This window comes from Anolis carolinensis, unplaced genomic scaffold (genome assembly GCF_035594765.1).
Source record: "Anolis carolinensis isolate JA03-04 unplaced genomic scaffold, rAnoCar3.1.pri scaffold_13, whole genome shotgun sequence".
NCBI classification, from domain to species: Eukaryota; Metazoa; Chordata; class Lepidosauria; order Squamata; family Dactyloidae; genus Anolis; species Anolis carolinensis.
The window spans coordinates 16,513,796-16,534,895 of NW_026943824.1; the positions used below are offsets into that span (position 1 = coordinate 16,513,796).

The window sequence follows — 21,100 nt, forward strand, 5'->3', positions numbered from 1 at the left end:
GATAGCTTTGATGGTGTGGTGAGTGAATTAGAACCAGATATCCTGAGGATTGAGGTTAAATGGGCCTTAAGAAGCATTGCTAATAACAAGGCAGCAGGAGTCGCCGGGATCCCAGCTGAAGAGATCAAGAGAAGGTGGCAAGAATATACAAAGGATCTGTATAGGAAGGATAATAATATAGAGGATAGCTTTGATGGTGTGGTGAGTGAATTAGAACCAGATATCCTGAGGATTGAGGTTAAATGGGCCTTAAGAAGCATTGCTAATAACAAGGCAGCAGGAGTCGCCGGGATCCCAGCTGAAGAGATCAAGAGAAGGTGGCGAGAATATACAAAGGATCTGTATAGGAAGGATAATAATATAGAGGATAGCTTTGATGGTGTGGTGAGTGAATTAGAACCAGATATCCTGAGGATTGAGGTTAAATGGGCCTTAAGAAGCATTGCTAATAACAAGGCAGCAGGAGACGACGGGACTGCAAGAAGACCCAACCACTGGAGGGAAGGATGTGAGAGGCAAAGATGAAGGACTTTGGAGACATCATGAGAAGACAGGAAAGCTTGGAGAAGGGAGTGATGCTGGGGAAAGTGGAAGGAAAAAGGAAGAGAGGCCGACCAAGGGCAAGATGGATGGATGGTATCCTTGCTGCCTCGTCTCGCTCTCCCTTCCACCCTCCGAACAAAGCGCGGTTTTGCCCAAAAACTTTGCCGTCCACCTCCAACGAGAACAGATGCGGCGCAAACGCGAGGAAAGCGGCACAGCTGTGTGGCTTTCGGAGCTACTTGATCGATAGCTTCTTTCCAGCATCCTTCCCTTCGCCGGATCCTCACATACATTTTTCATGCTAAGCCCTTCTGGGCAAAGGCTGTCTTGTCGGAGAGATATTTTTTAAAAACCCAACCAACCAAAGTGTACTTTGCTTCCTCAGGCCCTGGAGGTTGTTTTCGTTAAAGGGGCCAATCTATAAACTCCGAGCTGGGAATTCCTTTGCGAGATGAACAAAGACCATCATCGCACCCCAGTGTTGTGTGTGTGTGTGCGCGTGTACGGTTTAAAGGCCTCGAGGCTTTGGGGTGGTTTTCAAGCCAAGCCCTATTAATATAGCATCACTTTTGTGGGACGGTGTTGTCGAGAGAAGGACAGGTGCAAGGAACAAGCATCTTGCAAAGGCTCGTCCCTTGTAAGAGCTCCCTAATGCTCTTTGCTCATTTTCCAGGGCTGAAACGAAGGCACTTTGGGAAAGGTTTGCAAAGACTTGCAAAGTTGGGAGCAGGGCCGGCCCAAGGTAATTTTCAAGTATAGGCGAATAGAATTTTGCCAAACCAAGTGTCAGATAATCAAAAATGTTGGATAATAAGGAGGGATTAAGGAAAAGCCTAAATAAAGAGCAACACTCTGAAAACAGGGGAAATCCAGATAGGAAATAATCAAGGCCAGACTTGGATGTTTCAGCAGGCTTTCGGAGATACAGTCATTAATTAATCAGCCCCAGAGGGTTTTTAATAATCTATCCTGTATTTATTACGGTCTTGCCTTTTATGTGTTTTTAATGTAATTTTTTATCCTGTATTGTTGCTTTAATTGATATATTGCATTACTGTTTTATCTGGTGATTGTATTATGCTGCTTATATTTTGTCCTTGTGTTGTTTGGGCCTCTGTGTCAGACCCGAGGCAGTGGGGCACCAAGAACCATACATGGAGGCCAATCTCTATCTAATATCTTTATTAAGTAAATATATAAAAGCAATAAAAACAAGTGAAGAATATAGTTCAGAGGCAGACCTTTCAAATAAGGTCAAATATAGTCCAAAAATGTATTGTCCAATAAATGATATTAGAGTTCAAAGTTTTAATCCAAAACCGAAACACACACTATTGCCAAGCAATAGTGTGGGGGAAATGCCAGAGTCTTAGGAGTCCAAGGTAGCTTGACAACAAGGCTGGATACAATCTTGATTCTTTAACAAGGTCCGTGACTAGGAACAAGGCAAACAGTGATTCTTGGAACAAGATCCGTGGTTAAAACAAGGCAAGGCAAATCTTGAATACTTGATCCGGGAAGCAAGGAACTGGGGTTGCGAAGTCCACACACGATCTTACTCCTGAAGCTGCTCTGTTGACTCCGCAAAGATTCTCCCGCGTCAGGCACCTATATTGGGGTCTCGTTTTCCTGCCAACAACCTCTTTCCCTAGAGAACGGGAAGCGAAACCCAACTTTGTCCAGATGCAAGACTCCTTAGAATTTCCCAAGGGAAGCAGGTCTAATCAGCCTGTTGTTTGGCTGCAATCCGTAAACTCCTGCGATTCTGTTCCCTCACTCCTCTGTCTGCAGAATAGGACTGTCTCCTAGGGAACGGGGGCGAGGAATGCCCAAGGTCTGTTTTACTGAGTTCTTGGGTACAAACATCAACATCCCGCAGGTGAAAAGATTCCGGCTCTTGTTGAACCAGCGAAAACCCCATGTTTTCGTCTTCATCTGCCACGATGGCACTAGGAACAGGACTACAAGGCCCATGAGGCATCACACTCTGCCCCATGTAAGCCGCCCCGAGTCCCCACGCGGAGATGGTGGCGGGTATAAATAAAGTTTTATTATTATTATTATAAGGCCAGCTAACACTTCCCAACCAAGGATGCCCCCAGGGAGGAAGGAGCCAGGCTTTGAATCTGCAAGATAATGATAAATACTAGGCATGTCCGATCGATGAAAAAAATGTTTCAATTCTCGTTTCTAAAGTAGGGGGCACTGGAGCTTCGATATAGAAAGTATTTCCGATTTTTTCACCTAAAAATTTCAGATATTTCCAAAAATTCGTAATGATTCTAAATGTTTCTAAAATGGCAGACGCGCATGCGCAATCGCCAACAAAAAAAAAGAACCGGGGGGGGGGACTTTTACAGGGCTCTCCCGCCCTCATTTCTTGAGCTATCCTCATCAACCCTAGCCCCCACCTTTGCGTCCATCGTGGAAGCTTCTGATTGGCCGGGTAGCGGCAGCCATGTTAGGCTGCGCTAAGCTCCCATTCTAGGTAGGTTGCAGAAACAAAAAAAAATTAAAAAAATATTTTAAAAAATATATTTTTAAAAATTGGGGGGGGGGGGGAATTAACGAAACATTAAGAGACAATTAGAGAATGGGCCAACAATGGTTCGAATTACATTGCTGGTTGCGCTGTGAGACAATGTCTCGGAATGCGTATCAAAAAGCGAGAACAATCCGAAATAATTCCGATATACGATTCAAAACGATTTTTTGGACATGTCTAATAAATACACACAAATGTCTATACTATTTATTTTATTTATTTACAGCATTTATATTCCGCCCTTCTTTCTCACCCCGAAGGGGACTCAGGGCGGATCACATTACACATATAGGCAAACATTCAATGCCTTTCAACATAGAACGAAGACAAACAAACATAGGCTCCGAGCGGCCTCGAACTCATGACCTCCTGGTTAGAGTGATTCATTGCAGTTAATTGCAGCTGGCTTGCTCTCCCGCCTGCGCCACAGCCCGGGCCCTAGACAATGTCGAAGAGATAAGCAAACACTATAAAGGTTCAAAACATACAAAGAGATGTGTATATTAGAGCATCTTGCAAAGGCCACAGAAATAGTCAGGCCTCTCTGAGTATAGAGCTATCTTCTTTCTATGTCAAAAAGATAAGCAAATACTATAAAGTTTCAAAACATAAGTTGCACTATGTACATACAATATTACCTGAGAGTATCTTTCAGACTGTAATGTTTCAAGGAAACTGTAATTATCAAGGCTTAGTCCACATTTAAGCCTTGACAATTACAGTTTACTTTAAACATTACAGTCTGAAAGATACTACTGTGGATTACAACAGTTGACTGTACATATTATTTTTCATTATTGTAATATTGTATGTACATGATGCTCTAAATTACATAGTGCAATTTATGTTTTGAAACTTTATAGTATTCGCTTATCCTTTTGACATAGAAAGAAGATAGCTCTATACTATCCTGACTATTTCTGTGGCCTTTGCAAGATGCTCTAATATACACATCATATAAACACCACTTACCTAGCTTACTACTTACCTAGATGTTATTGTTGTTGTTATTATTATTATTATTTTATTATGACACAGCAAACAAGATAGATATGCTGGATTTCATATCACAAAATCACAAGTCGAGCACTTCCCAAGTGTCTAGGACTGTGTGACTAATAATATTGCAGTATAGTGGTATAATACAATATAGTAATATAGAATGCTTATATTGTGCTATGCTAATAATATAATATATTGTATGGACATATAATATTGGTAATATTTGAATGTAATACAATATAATAATAATATTCTATTATAATTATATATATATTATATGTAGTATAGTGGTATCGTACAATATAGTAATATATGATGGTTATATTGTGCTATGCTAATAATATAATATATTGTATGGACATATAATATTGGTAATATTTGAATGTAATACAATATAATAATAATATTCTATTATAATTATATATATATTATATGTAGTATAGTGGTATCGTACAATATAGTAATATAGAATGCTTATATTGTGCTATGCTAATAATATAATATATTGTATGGACATATAATATTGGTAATATTTGAATGTAATACAATATAATAATAATATTCTATTATAATTATATATATATTATATGTAGTATAGTGGTATCGTACAATATAGTAATATATGATGGTTATATTGTGCTATGCTAATAATATAATATATTGTATGGACATATAATATTGGTAATATTTTAATGTAATACAATATAATAATAATACAGTAGAGTCTCACTTATCCAAGCTAAACGGGCCGGCAGAAGCTTGGATAAGCGAATATCTTGGATAATAAGGAGGGATTAAGGAAAAGCCTATTAAACATCAAATTAGGTTATGATTTTACAAATTAAGCACCAAAACATCATGTTATACAAGAAATTTGACAGAAAAAGTAGTTCAATACGCAGTAATGTTATGTTGTAATTACTGTATTTATGAATTTAGCACCAAAATATCACAATATATTGAAAACATTGACTACAAAAATGGCTTGGATAATCCAGAGGCTTGGATAAGCGAGGCTTGGATTAGTGAGACTTTACTGTATACGATTATAATTATATATATTATATGTAATATTACTAATAATATTGCAGTATAATGTTATCTATATATATAAATGAGTGATGGCATCACGGCGACCCACAAAACAACAAAACTACAGGCCCCCCAACCTCGAAATTTGACAACACAACTCATCATCCACGCCTCTAGGTTGATACAACAAAAAGAGAAGAAAAATAAAGTCCTACTTAGAGGGAGAGCAATAATTGTTTTTATCCAATTGCTGCCACTTAGGCTAAGCTCCGCCCACTTGGTCTCCTAGCAACCCACTCAGCCCAGTGTTAATAAAAGAATAAAAAATAAAATAAATACAAATAATACAATAAAAATAATTAAAAACACTAAAAAATTAATACAATAAAATACTATAACAAAATAACTAAAAATAATACAACAAAATAATAAAATATAATAAATAAAAAAGATAAGTTACAATAAAATTAATTAAAAAAAATACAAATAACGTCAAATAAAAATTCCACAACAACTTTTAACCAATACCATCACCACTTTGCCACAGCAACACGTGGCTGGGCACAGCTGGTCTTATATAAAAACTGTTTCACAATCTTTTTCTCAACCATCTCTATCTATGTTGCATATTGCCTTTTATTTACATTCTTCATTGCTTTGTAGACCTTATCTTCTATTACAGTTTAAATAATCACTTTATGTTCCTCTTCTTTCAAATAGTTTTTGACCATTTCCCAGTCTGTCTTGTTTTTTCGGTCTACCTTGGCTATTTTGTAATAAATATGTTAATTTGTCCATGTTCATAATTTCCCAGATCTTATTAATCCAACCTCTTACTTCCGGCATTTATTATCTTTCCATGTGGACAATTTCAACAGAAAGGAGGAGACCATGAAAATGAACTAAATCTGGCTCCTAGTATTTTTAAAAAAACCCTCTAAAACCAGAACAGTAAATAAGAAATAAGAAAGAGCAGCACTCTGAAAACAGAAGAATCCCAGACAGGGATCAATCAGAGGGCAGCTAATGATTCTGAACAAAGGATTCCCCCAGGCTAGGATGTGAGGCTAGGAAAGCCATTTAATGCTAACAAAGGTGATTAATTAAAAAAAAACTCCAAAATCAGAACAGTAAATAAGGAGCAGTACTCTGAAAACAGAAGAATTCCAGACAGGAATCAATCAGGGGGCAGCTGACGACTCTGAACAAAGGATTCCCCCAGGCCAGGATGTGAGGCTGGAAAGGCCATTTAATGCTAACGAAGGTGATTAATTAAAAAAAAACTCCAAAATCAGAACAGTAAATAAGGAGCAGCACTCTGAAAACAGAAGAATTCCAGACAGGAATCAATCAGGGGGCAGCTAATGATTCTGAACAAAGGATTCCCCCAGGCTAGGATGTGAGGCTGGGAAAGCCATTTAATGCTAATGAAGGTGATTAATTTAAAAAAAAACTCCAAAATCAGAACAGTAAATAAGGAGCAGCACTCTGAAAACAGAAGAATTCCAGACAGGAATCAATCAGGGCGCAGCTAATGATTCTGAACAAAGGATTCCCCCAGGCAAGGATGTGAGGCTGGGAAAGCCATTTAATGCTAAAAAAGGTGATTAATTAAAAAAAAACTCCAAAATCAGAGCAGTAAATAAGGAGCAGCACTCTGAAAACAGAAGAATTCCAGACAGGAATCAATCAGGGGGCAGCTGACGACTCTGAACAAAGGATTCCCCCAGGCCAGGATGTGAGGCTGGGAAAGCCATTTAATGCTAACGAAGGTGATTAATTAAAAAAACTCCAAAATCAGAGCAGTAAATAAGGAGCAGCACTCTGAAAACAGAAGAATTCCAGACAGGGATCAATCAGGGGGCAGCTAACGACTCTGAACAAAGGATTCCCCCAGGCCAGGATGTGAGGCTGGGAAGGCCATTTAATGCTAACGAAGGTGATTAATTAAAAAAAACCCTCCAAAATCAGAACAGTAAATAAGGATCAGCACTCTGAAAACAGAAGAATTCCAGACAGGAATCAATCAGGGGGCAGCTAACGACTCTGAACAAAGGATTCGCCCAGGCCAGGAGGTGAACCTTGGAAGGCTATTTAATGCTAACGAAGGTGATTAATTACAACATTCACTCTGGCCTCCAACAGACAAGAGTTCTTATCTCCACCCAGATATATAAACCTTCCTGGCTTAGTTTCTCCACACCTCACAACCTCCGAGGATGCCTGCCACAGATGTGGGCGAAACGTCAGGAGAGACTATTATTTTACTTTGACTATAATAATGATGCAACCAAACTGCCTTCTGGTGCAAAGAGAGAGAAAAACCCCTTGCCTTTCTGCACATCTAAGGGCAACCTTCCTGAACTTAAGTCCATCTTAAAATTGCATATTTATATTACATGTAATATTACTAATAATGCAATGCAATGCGATGCAATGGAATGGAATGGAATGCAATGCGATGCGATGCGATGCGATGGAATGCAATGCAATGCGATGCGATGCAATGGAATGCAATGCAATGCGATGCAATGGAATGGAATGCAATGCAATGGAATGGAATGGAATGGAATGCAATGCGATGCGATGCGATGCGATGGAATGCAATGCAATGCAATGCGATGCGATGCGATGCGATGGAATGCAATGCAATGCGATGCGATGCGATGCAATGGAATGCAATGCAATGGAATGGAATGGAATGCGATGCGATGCGATGCGATGCAATGGAATGCAATGCAATGCAATGGAATGGAATGGAATGGAATGCGATGCGATGCGATGCGATGCGATGCGATGGAATGCAATGTGATGCGATGCGATGCGATGCGATGCGATGGAATGGAATGGAATGCAATGCGATGCGATGCGATGCAATGCAATGGAATGCAATGCGATGCGATGCGATGCGATGCAATGGAATGCAATGCAATGCAATGCAATGGAATGGAATGGAATGCGATGCGATGCGATGCGATGCGATGGAATGGAATGCAATGCGATGCGATGCAATGGAATGCGATGCGATGCGATGCAATGCAATGCAATGCAATGGAATGGGATGCGATGCGATGCGATGCGATGCAATGGAATGCAATGGAATGCAATGGAATGCAATGGAATGCAATGGAATGGAATGCAGTGCAATGGAATGGAATGCGATGCGGTGCGATGCAATGGAATGCAATGCAATGCAATGCAATGCAATGCAATGGAATGCAATGGAATGCAATGGAATGCAATGGAATGCAATGGAATGGAATGGAATGGAATGCAATGCAATGGAATGCAATGCAATGCAATGCAATGGAATGGAATGCAATGCAATGGAATGCAATGCAATGCAATGCAATGCAATGCAATGCGATGCGATGCGATGGGATGCGATGCGATGGGATGCAATGGAATGCAATGCAATGCAATGGAATGGAATGCAATGCAATGCAATGGAATGCAATGCAATGGAATGCAATGCAATGCAATGGAATGGAATGGAATGGAATGGAATGGAATGCAATGCAATGCAATGCAATGCAATACAATACAATAATATAATACAATATAATTATATATAATGCTTATATGGTGCTATGCTAATAATATAATATATTGTATGTATATATAACTTGTATGGGGCCCCTGGTGGCGCAGTGTGTTAAAGCGCTGAGCTGCTGAACTTGCAGACCGAAAGGTCCCAGGTTCAAATCCCGGGAGCGGAATGAGCTCCCGCTGTTAGCCCCAGCTCCTGCCAACCTAGCAGTTCGAAAACATGCAAATGTGAGTAGATCAATAGGTACTGCTCCAGGTGGGAAGGTACCGTATATACCCGAGTATAAGCCGACCCGAATATAAGCCGAGGCACCTAATTTTACCACAATAAAACTGGGAAAACATTGACTCCAGTATAAGCCGAGAGTGGTAAATTTCAGAAATAAAAATAGATACCAATAAAATTACACTAATTGAGACATCAGAAGGTGAAATGTTTTTGAATAATTACATAAAACTGTAATTTAAGATAAAGCTTTCCAACTCTGATCAAATCATTATTCTCATCTTCTTCAATGTAAATGTGCTTATGTATCCTTTTATTAATAATAGAATAAAATAATACATGTAATAATAATAATAAATACAGGAAAATAATACATGTATTAATAGATAGAGTAGAATAATAAATGTAATAATAATAAGATCAGAGTGAAATAATGAATGTATTGATAATACAGTAGAGTCTCACTTATCCAAGCTAATAATAATAAAAATAGAGTAAAATAAATGTAATACAGTAGAGTCTCACTTATCCAACATAAACAGGCAGGCAGAATATGTTGGATAAGCGAGTATGTTGGATAATAAGGAGGCATTAAGGAAAAGCCTATTAAATATCAAATTAGGTTATGATTTTACAAATTAAGCACCAAAACATCATGTTATACAACAAATTTGGCAGAAAAAGTAGTTCAATACGCAGTAATGCTATGTAGTAATTACTGTATTTACGAATTTAGCACCAAAATATCACGATGTATTGAAAACATTGACTACAAAAATGCGTTGGATAATCCAGAACGTTGGATAAGCGAGTGTTGGATAAGTGAGACTCTACTGTGGTAGCAACAATAATAGAGTACAATAATAAATATAATAATAATAATAGAGTAAAATAATAAATGTAATAATACCAATAATAATAGAGAAAAATAATAAATGTACCCTATATTCTCGAGTATAAGCTGACCCAAATATAAGCCAACCAGGACCCTCACCCGACTATAAGCCGAGGGGGGCTTTTTTAGTCCTAAAAAAAGGGCTGAAAAACTAGGCTTATACTCGAGTATATACAGTAACGGTGCTCCATGCAGTCGTGCCGGCCACACGACCTAGGAGGTGTCTATGGACAACGCAGACTCTTCGGCTTAGAAATGGAGATGAGCTCCAGCCCCCAGAGTGTGAGTAGATCAATAGGTACTGCTCTGGTGGGAAGGTAACAGCGCTCCATGCAGTCATGCCAGTGGCCACATGACCTAGGAGGTGTCTACGGACAATGCCGGCTCTTCGGCTTAGAAATGGAGATGAGCACCAACCCCCAGAGTGTGAGTAGATCAATAGGTACTGCTCCGGCGGTAAGGTAACGGCGCTCCATGCAGTCATGCCAGTGGCCACATGACCTTGGAGGTGTCTATGGACAACGCCAGCTCTTCAGCTCAGAAATGGAGATGAGCACCAGCCCCCAGAGTGTGAGTAGATCAATAGGTACTGCTCTGGTGGGAAGGTAACAGCGCTCCATGCAGTCATGCCAGTGGCCACATGACCTTGGAGGTGTCTATGGACAACGCCGGCTCTTGGGTTTAGAAATGGAGATGAGCACCAACCCCCAGAGTGTGAGTAGATCAATAGGTACTGCTCTGGTGGGAAGGTAACAGCGCTCCATGCAGTCATGCCAGTGGCCACATGACCTTGGAGGTGTCTATGGACAACGCCGGCTCTTGGGTTTAGAAATGGAGATGAGCACCAACCCCCAGAGTGTGAGTAGATCAATAGGTACTGCTCTGGTGGGAAGGTAACAGCGCTCCATGCAGTCATGCCAGTGGCCACATGACCTTGGAGGTGTCTATGGACAACGCCAGCTCTTTGGCTTAGAAATGGAGATGAGCACCAACCCTCAGAGTCGGACACGACTGGACTTAACGTCAGGAGAAAATTTTACCTTTATATATAACTTGTAAGCCACCCTGAGTCCCCTTTATATCGGCGGGATATAAATATCGCTAATAAATAATAATAATAAATCTTGCAAAAAAGGTAATAATATGGCTCAGACTTTAAACAGATACCTCCACCGGCTCTCCATGGATTCCTTCTGACCGCAGTTATCATTGTCAACCAAACACACACTCGCAGCTGTAATAATCCGTCCACAAGGAATCTAAACTTTGTGCCTCTTAAAGCCTCTTAAAGTTGATGATCGGCACACAACTCTTTGCTATTTCTGCTCCAAAAGTGTTGACTTTGGACCTGATTATATCTGAGACAAAAGCATCCAGACACCTCAACTTCATACATATTGAAGATTAAAGCAAAATAGAGATATGTTTGAAATAGCTATAGACCAGTGATGCCAAATTTTATCAATATTTGTATGTATGTACAGTAGAGTCTCACTTATCCAACATAAACGGGCCAGCAGAACGTTGGATAACCGAATATGTTGGATAATAAGGATAATAGGAAAAGCCTATTAAACATCAAATTAGGTTATGATTTTACAAATTAAGCACCAAAACATCATGTTATACAACAAATTTGACAGAAAAAGAAGTTCAATACACAGTAATGCTATGTAGTAATTACTGTATTTACGAATTTAGCACCAAAATATCACGATGTATTGAAAACATTGACTATAAAAATGAGTTGGATAATCCAGAAAGTTGGATAAGCGAATGTTGGATAAGTGAGACTCTACTGTATATAAAGTAGAGTCTCACTTATCCAACATAAACGGGCCAGCAGAATGTTGGATAAGCAAATATGTTGGATAATAAGGATAATAGGAAAAGCCTATTAAACATCACATTAGGTTATGATTTTACAAATTAAACACCAAAACATCATGTTATACAACAAATTTGATAGAAAAAGTAATTCAATACGCAGTAATGCTATGTAGTAATTACTGTATTTAAAAATTTAGCACCAAAATATCACGATGTACTGAAAACATTGACTATAAAAATGAGTTGGATAATCCAGAATGTTGGATAAGCGAGTGTTGGATAAGTGAGACTCCACTGTATATATATACATATATATGTGTGTGTGTGTGTCATTCTATTATTATTCTATTATTATTGTAGTGTATTATATTATTACAGTAGAGTCTCACTTATCCAACATAAACGGGCCGGCAGAATGTTGGATAAGCAAATATGTTGGATAATAGGAAAAGCCTTTTAAACATCAAATTAGGTTATGATTTTACAAATGAAGCACCAAAACATCATATTAGACAACAAATTTGATAGAAAAAGTAATTCAATACGCAGTAATGCTATGTAGTAATTACTGTATTTACGAATTTAGCACCAAAATATCATGATGTACTGAAAACATTGACTATAAAAATGAGTTGGATAATCCAGAACGTTGGATAAGCGAATGTTGGATAAGTGAGACTCTACTGTGTATATATCTATATATATAAAAGGGTAAAGTTGTTTGCGCCGTGACTATAACAACACAACTAAACGCCCCAGAAATACGAAACTTGGCAACACAACGCAAAAACCTTGCCTCATGGTTCTTACAACACAACCACACCACAAAAACACAATCCGGAGCTACAAAACCGAAAAAACCGGCAAACATGCACAACAATGCAACTACATGACCCAAACACACGGAAATTGGCAACACGACCCAAAATCCTTGCCCCTAGGTGCCGACAACAAAAAGAAAAGAAAAATAAACTCCTAATTAGAAGAAAAAGAATAATTGTTTTTATCCAATTGCTGCCAGTTAGAAACACCAGGAGAGAATACATTTCAAACATGACCAGGCAGACCACAGAACTCAGAGCATCCCAATACAAAGACAAACAACAATAATAAAATAAATACAAAAAAAAAACACACGTAAAAATACAATAATACAATTAAAAAAACATAAATAAAAATAGTATATTCAAATAATAAAATATAATACATACAAATAATAATAAAACAATAAAAAATGAAATGCATACAAATAATACAATAAAAATAATAAAAAGCACTAAAAGTACAGTAGAGTCTCACTTATCCAAGCTAAACGGGCCGACAGAAGCTTGGATAAGCGAATATCTTGGATAATAAGGAGGGATTAAGGAAAAGCCTATTAAACATCAAATTAGGTTATGATTTTACAAATTAAGCACCAAAACATCATGTTATACAACAAATTTGACAAAAAAAGTAGTTCAATACACAGTAATGTTATGTTGTAATTACTGTATTTATGAATTTAGCACCAAAATATCACGATATATTGAAAACATTGACTACAAAAATGGCTTGGATAATCCAGAGGCTTGGATAAGCGAGGCTTGGATTAGTGAGACTCTACTGTAATTAAAAACATTAAAAAATTAATACAATAAAATACTACAAAATAACTAAAAATAATAAAAAAATACTAAAATATAATAAATAAAAAGATAAGTTAGAAATAAAATTAATTTAAAAATACAAATAACGTCAAATAAAAATTCCACAACAATTTTTAACCAATACCACCACCACTTTGCCACAGCAACGCGTGGCCGGGCACACCTAGTGTGTGTGTATATATATATATATATATATATATATATATATATATATATAAAATTATGTCATTCTATTATTGTTTACTCCGTGGGAATTATGCACATTACATATATATATATATATATATATATATATATATATATATATATTTTCATTCTAATATTATTCTATTATTATTGTAGTATATTATCATATTATTACTCGTATATGATTATTATATTATTCATTATTCATGACTACATTGAAACTAGAATAGAGAGAAATCAGCGTGGAAAGTGCACGAGGTACCATAGATTGTTGTACATGGAAATAAGGGTAGTAAATAGTTTTTGATTTATTAAATACAGTTATATACAGTAGCGTCTCACTTATCCAAGCCTCTGGATAATCCAAGCCATTTTTGTAGTCAATGTTTTCAATATATCATGATATTTTGGTACTAAATTCATAAATACAGTAATTACTACATAACATTACTGCGTATAGAACTACTTTTTCTGTCAAATTTGTTGTATAACATGATGTTTTGGTGCTTAATTTGTAAAATCATAACCTAATTTGATATTTAATAGGCTTTTCCTTACTCTCTCCTTATTATCCAACATATTCGCTTATCCAAGCTTCTGCCGGCCCGTTTAGCTTGGATAAGTGAGACTCTACTGTATATATATATAATTATGTCATTCTATTATTGTTTACTCCATGGGAATTATGCACATTACATTTATATATATATATATATATATATATATATATATATATTCATTCTATTATTATTCTATTATTATTGTAGTATATTATCATATTATTACTCGTATATTATTATTATATTATTCATTATTCATGACTACATTGAAACTAAAATAGAGAGAAATCAGCGTGGAAAGTGCACGAGGTACCATAGATTGTTGTACATGGAAATAAGGGTAGTAAATAGCTTTTGATTTATTAAATACAGTTATATATTTTTGTTATTTAAACTATACATATTGCGAAATTAGGTTGTTTTGTTTTTTCTCAAAGTGACACACCACCCAAATCAAATCGAATTTTGACACACCAAGCGCAAAAGCTTGCCCATCATTGCTATAGACCAAAGCTACAAGTCGTCCTCAAGCTGCTGATATCCTGACAATCTCTGAGGATGCCTGCCATAGATGTGGGCGAAACGTCAGGAGAGAATGCTTCTGGAACATGGCCACACAGCCCGGAAAACATACAACAACCCTGCTGATATCCTATTGACTTTTCAGGACGAACCCACATTGCGGAACGGATTGATGGATACTCTCCGAAGAGCATCTCTTGAACGCCGTTTCAATGAGAAAAGGGCACCGTTTCAGCTAAGCTCCGTCGGCAGTCAAAACAAAAGTTAAGTTTATCATCGGAAAGGTCAAAGTCGGAAAGGCAAACTCTGAGTATTGTCTGCGTCGGTTGTCGAAATGACTGGGGGAAAAAAACGCAGCAGTCCTTGTTCATCTGGGAGTTTTGTGAACGAGGAGATACTCATAAGAGAGTTATTTGTAAATGAAACTTTCTGGTAACTGAAAATTTTGCAAAAACCTGACATTAACAATCCTATCATCGTTGTGCAATGAGAGATTTTTGTGAACAAGCAGATACTTATAAGAGAGTTTGAAATGGAGATATTTGTAAATGAAACTTTCTGGTAACTGAAAAATTTGCAAAAACTTGACGTTAACAATCCTGTCATCGATGTGCAATGAGAGATTTTGTGAACAAGCAGATACTTATAATGGAGTTTGAAATGGAGATATTTATAAATGAAACTTTCTGGCAACTGAATAATTTGCAAAAACCTGACATTAACAATCCTATCATCGATGTGCAATGAGAGATTTTGTGAATGAGCAGATACTTATAATGGAGTTTGAAATGGAGATATTTATAAATGAAACTTTCTGGCAACTGAAAAATTTGCAAAAACTTGACGTTAACAATCCTGTCGTCGATGTGCAATGAGAGATTTTGTGAACAAGCAGATACTTATAATGGAGTTTGAAATGGAGATATTTGTAAATGAAACTTTCTGGTAACTGAAAAATTTGCAAAACCTTGACGTTAACACTCCTGTCATCGATGTGCAATGAGAGATTTTGTGACCAAGTAGATATTTATAAGAGAGTTTGAAATGGAGATATATGTAAATGAAACCTGAGATAGTGGCTTTATTGGCAACTGAAAATTTTGCAAAACTTGACGTTAACAATCCTGTCATCAATGTGCAATGAGAGATTTTGTGAACAAGCCGATATTTATAAGGGAGTTTGCAATGGAGATATTTGTAAATGAAACTTTCTGGTAACTGAAAATTTTGCAAAATCTTGACATTAACAATCCTGTCATCGATGTGCAATGAGAGATTTTGTGAACAAGCAGATACTAATAAGAGAGTTTGAAATGGAGATATTTGTAAATGAAACTCTGGTAACTGAAAATTTTGGAAAATCTTGACATTAACAATCCTGTCATCGATGTGCAATGAGAGATTTTGTGAACAAGCAGATACTTATAAGGGAGTTTGAAATGGAGATATTTGTAAACAAAACCTTCTGAGATAGTGGCTTTATTGGCAACTGAAAATTTAGCAAAGACTTGACATCAACAATCTTGTTGTCGATGTGCAATGAGAGATTCTGTTATATTAGTTACACTTTTTGGCAAGAGGATCGGTGAGCAAGAAGCCCAAAGTTCTGTCAGCTCAGTTGTGCAGACTTCTTGGCACATTACAAACACCGGGAATTTGTCGCAAACCTTGTTATTGATGCTTCACAAAGAAAAGTATAGGGTCAGTTGTGGACACTTCTTGGCACAATGCAAACTCCGGGAATTTGTTGCAAACCTTGTTATCGATGCTTCACAAAGAAAAGTATGAGGTCAGTTGTGCACACTTTTTGGCACAATGCAAACTCCGGGAATCTGTTGGAAACCTTGTTGTTGATGCTTCACAAAGAAAAGTATAGGATCAGTTGGGCACACTTTTTGGCACAATGTAAACTCCGGAAATTTGTCATAAGCCTTGTTATTGATGCATCACAAAGAAAAGTATAGGGTCAGTTGTGCACACTTCTTGGCACAATGCAAACTCCGGGGATTTGTCATAAGCCTTGTTATTGATGTGTCAGAAAGAAAAATATAAGGTCAGTTGTGCACACTTCTTGGCACATTGCAAACTCCGGGAATCTGTTGCAAACCTTGTTATCGATGCGTCACAAAGAAAAATATAAGGTCAGTTTGCACACTTCTTGGCACAATGCAAACTCCGGGAATTTGTCATAAGCCTTGTTATTGATGTGTCAGAAAGAAAAATATAAGGTCAGTTGTGCACACTTCTTGGCACATTGCAAACTCCGGGAATCTGTTGCAAACCTTGTTATCGATGCGTCACAAAGAAAAATATAAGGTCAGTTTGCACACTTCTTGGCACAATGCAAACTCTGGGAATTTGTCATAAGCCTTGTTATTGATGTGTCAGAAAGAAAAATATAAGGTCAGTTTGCACGCTTCTTGGCACAATGCAAACTCCGGGAATTTGTGTTATCGATGTGTCACAAAGAAAAGTATAGAGTCAGTTTGCACACTTCTTGGCACAATGCAAATTCCGGCAATTTGTCACAAGCCTTGTTATCGATGTGTCACAAAGAAAAGTATAGAGTCAGTTGTGCACACTTTTTGGCACAATGCAAACTCTGGGAATTTGTTGGAAGACTTGTTATCGGTGCTTCACAAAGAAAAGTATAGGGTCAGCTGTTCACACTTCTTGGCACATTGCAAACTCCGGAAATTTGTCATAAGCCTTGTTATCGATGCTTCACAAAGAAAAGAATAGGGTCAGTTGTGCACACTTCTTGGCACAATGCAAACTCCGGAAATTTGTCCTAAGCCTTGTTATCAATGCTTCACAAAGAAAAGTATAGGGTCACTTGTGCACAGTTCTTGGCACAATGCAAACTCCGGAAATTTGTCACAAGCCTTGTTATTGATGCTTCACAAAGAAAAGTATAGGGTCCGTTGTGCACACTTCTTGGCACATTGCAAACTCTGGGAATTTGTCATAAGCCTTGTTATTGATGCGTCACAAAGAAAAGTATAGGGTCAGTTTGCACACTTCTTGGCATAATGCAATCCTTGTTATTGATGCTTCACAAAGAAAAGTATAGGGTCAGTTGCGCACACTTCTTGGCATATTGCAAACTCCGGGAATTTGTCACAAGCCTTGTTATCGATGCTTCACAAAGAAAAGTATAGGGACAGTTGTGCACACTTCTTGGCACAATGCAAACTCCGGGAATCTGTTGCAAACCTTGTTATCGATGCCTCACAAAGAAAAATATAGGGTCAGTTGTGCACACTTCCTAGCACATTGCAAACTCCGGGAATTTGTTGCAAGTCTTGTTATCAACGAAAATTAAATCCTTATTTTACAAGAGGTGAGGATCAACAGAGTCCTGACCCCCTTTCTCTACAAACACACACTTTTCAAAGGAGAGATTTACACACATGCAGACTTGCATGACGGAGCGGATGCCCATCTGATGCACCTGCTGCAGTCCGGCCGGAAACTGACTCCGTTCCAAACCAATTAATAATAATAATAATAATATAATAATAATAATGATAAGAATTTGTCCCAGTGCCCAAGCCCCTTACCTTGAAGCAGGACCTTCTGCGGCGGTGCGTCTCCGAGCTCCGTGCCTGATGTTGCTCTCTCTGCGAAGAGGAGAGAAGTGCGTGAGTTGGTGCGCGAGGTATATATTGTCTGCGAGTCTGGCCGTAGGGTGTCCACGGCGCGACCTGGGTCTGCTCCTGCCCCTATAAGGCAGATAATATTGTCACATGCCTTGTTGCTCCCAGCGATCCGTATGGCAAGATGGGAAAAAGGGGGGAGGGGATGAAAAAGGAGAGAGAGAGAAAGACAGATAGATGGAGAGAGAGAAAGAAAGAGAAGGGAATCTTTCAGGGGAGCGGCAGAGAGAATTTCCCTGCGCAAACCCCACCAGACCCCAATCCCCTCCTGACCGACCCATACTTTTTCCCCTCCTCCTCTTTTCTTTCACTTCTTTTTCTATCTGTGGCTCCTGGCAGCGCCTTTCAAGTCCCATCCGAGGCCTGGAAGATGTGAAGCAAAGTTTGCCTTGATCCACTTTCTCTGGGCTTTGTCTCACTGGGAGCCGAGCGAGAGCAGGATGCTTTGTGAGCATGTACAGCTATGCGTAAATGCACACACATCCATCCACATAAAGCAGAAGAAATAAAATCTCAATGCTTCCAACGATATCTCCTCCCGTGCACCACACTTGTTGAGAGTCGCAACAACAAGATTAGGATCATGAACACACATCCATCCACATAAAGCAGGAGAAATAAAATCTCAATGCTTCCAATGATATCTCCTCCCGTGCACCACACTTGTTGAGAGTCGCAACAACAAGATTAGGATCATGAACACACATCCATCCACATAAAGCAGGAGAAATAAAATCTCAATGCTTCCAATGATATCTCCTCCCGTGCACCACACTTGTTGAGAGTCGCAACAACAAGATTAGGATCATGAACACATATCCATCCACATAAAGCAGGAGAAATAAAATCTCAATGCTTCCAATGATATCTCCTCCCGTGCACCACACTTGTTGAGAGTCGCAACAACAAGATTAGGATCATGAACACATATCCATCCACATAAAGCAGAAGAAATAAAATCTCAATGCTTCCAACGATATCTCCTCCCGTGCACCACACTTGTTGAGAGTCGCAACAACAAGATTAGGATCATGAACACACATCCATCCACATAAAGCAGAAGAAATAAAATCTCAATGCTTCCAATGATATCTCCTCCCGTGCACCACACTTGTTGAGAGTCGCAACAACAAGATTAGGATCATGAACACATATCCATCCACATAAAGCAGAAGAAATAAAATCTCAATGCTTCCAACGATATCTCCTCCCGTGCACCACACTTGTTGAGAGTCGCAACAACAAGATTAGGATCATGAACACACATCCATCCACATAAAGTAGGAGAAATAAAATCTCAATGCTTCCAATGATATCTCCTCCCGTGCACCACACTTGTTGAGAGTCGCAACAACAAGATTAGGATCATGAACACACATCCATCCACATAAAGCAGGAGAAATAAAATCTCAATGCTTCCAATGATATCTCTTCCCGTGCACCACACTTGTTGAGAGTCGCAACAACAAGATTAGGATCATGAACACACATCCATCCACATAAAGCAGGAGAAATAAAATCTCAATGCTTCCAATGATATCTCTTCCCGTGCACCACACTTGTTGAGAGTCGCAACAACAAGATTAGGATCATGAACACATATCCATCCACATAAAGCAGAAGAAATAAAATCTCAATGCTTTCAACGATATCTCCTCCCGTGCACCACACTTGTTGAGAGTCGCAACAACAAGATTAGGATCATGAACACACATCCATCCACATAAAGCAGGAGAAATAAAATCTCAATGCTTCCAATGATATCTCTTCCCGTGCACCACACTTGTTGAGAGTCGCAACAACAAGATTAGGATCACTTTACGCACTGAAATAAATGGATAGCAGTTTAGTCATGGGTCGGTGGAGAGAGAATGGGACATAAAAGGGACCTTACCGAGAACAATGCAAACTTTGAAGAAATACAGTAGAGTCTCACTTATCCAACACTCGCTTATCCAACGTTCTGGATTATCCAACACATTTTTGTAGTCAATGTTTTCAGCCATTGGATGACCAGCCTCATTATAATTATAATTCTATTCTGAATGTTATTAGGTTCCTTTCACTGGGATATTTTAATCTAATGATTTAATAATAATAATACAGTAGAGTCTCACTTATCCAACACTCGCTTATCCAACGTTCTGGATTATCCAACACATTTTTGTAGTCAATGTTTTCAAAACATCTTGATATTTTGGTGCTGAATTTGTAAATACAGTAATTACTACATAGCATTACTGAGCATTGAACTACTTTTTCTGTCAAATTTGTTGTATAACATGACGTAGCAATTACTGTAATTACTGTATTTACGAATTTAGCACCAAAATATCATGATATATTGAAAACATTGCCTACAAAAATGCGTTGGATAATCCAGAATGTTGGATAAGCAAGTGTTGGATAAGTGAGACTCTACTGTATTCAAAAACATTTAACCTACTTGATGCCTCAACTAATGTAATTTTATTGGTATCTATTTTCATTTCTGAAATTTAACACCCTCGGCTTCTACTGGAGTCAACGTTTTCCCAGTTTTTTTGTGGTAAAATTAGGTGCCTCAGCTTATATTCAGGTCAGCTTATACTCGAGTATATACGGTATATAAAAATGTAATGTACTTTTGTAGGATTGAGTAAACAACAAAACTACTGAACCAAATCACAACAAATTTGGCCACAAAAGACATAGTCATCCAGTCTATGTCTTTCAAACAAAAAAACCCAAGAAAAATAAAGTCCACAGCAATGCCTGGCCGAGCACAGCTAGTAAAAATAATAACTTTATTTTTGTATTCTACCTCCATCTCCTTGAAGGGACTCGGGCGGCTAACATGGGGCCAAACCCAGGCAATTACAATAGAACAAAATAAAATACATACATGATAGGCATCCTCATT

The 21,100-nt window shown here is 38.1% G+C and overlaps 1 long non-coding RNA gene across 1 annotated transcript; it reads right to left on the reverse strand.

The window, feature by feature from the left end:
* Window positions 1–1,708: 1,708 nt before the first annotated feature.
* Window positions 1,709–20,296, reverse strand: LOC134294211 (uncharacterized). The gene is made up of 3 exons (XR_010001183.1): window positions 18,482–20,296; window positions 18,103–18,162; window positions 1,709–3,526 (listed from the first exon to the last, which is right to left on the reverse strand). It is a non-coding gene; the product is annotated as an uncharacterized LOC134294211 (long non-coding RNA).
* Window positions 20,297–21,100: the final 804 nt, after the last annotated feature.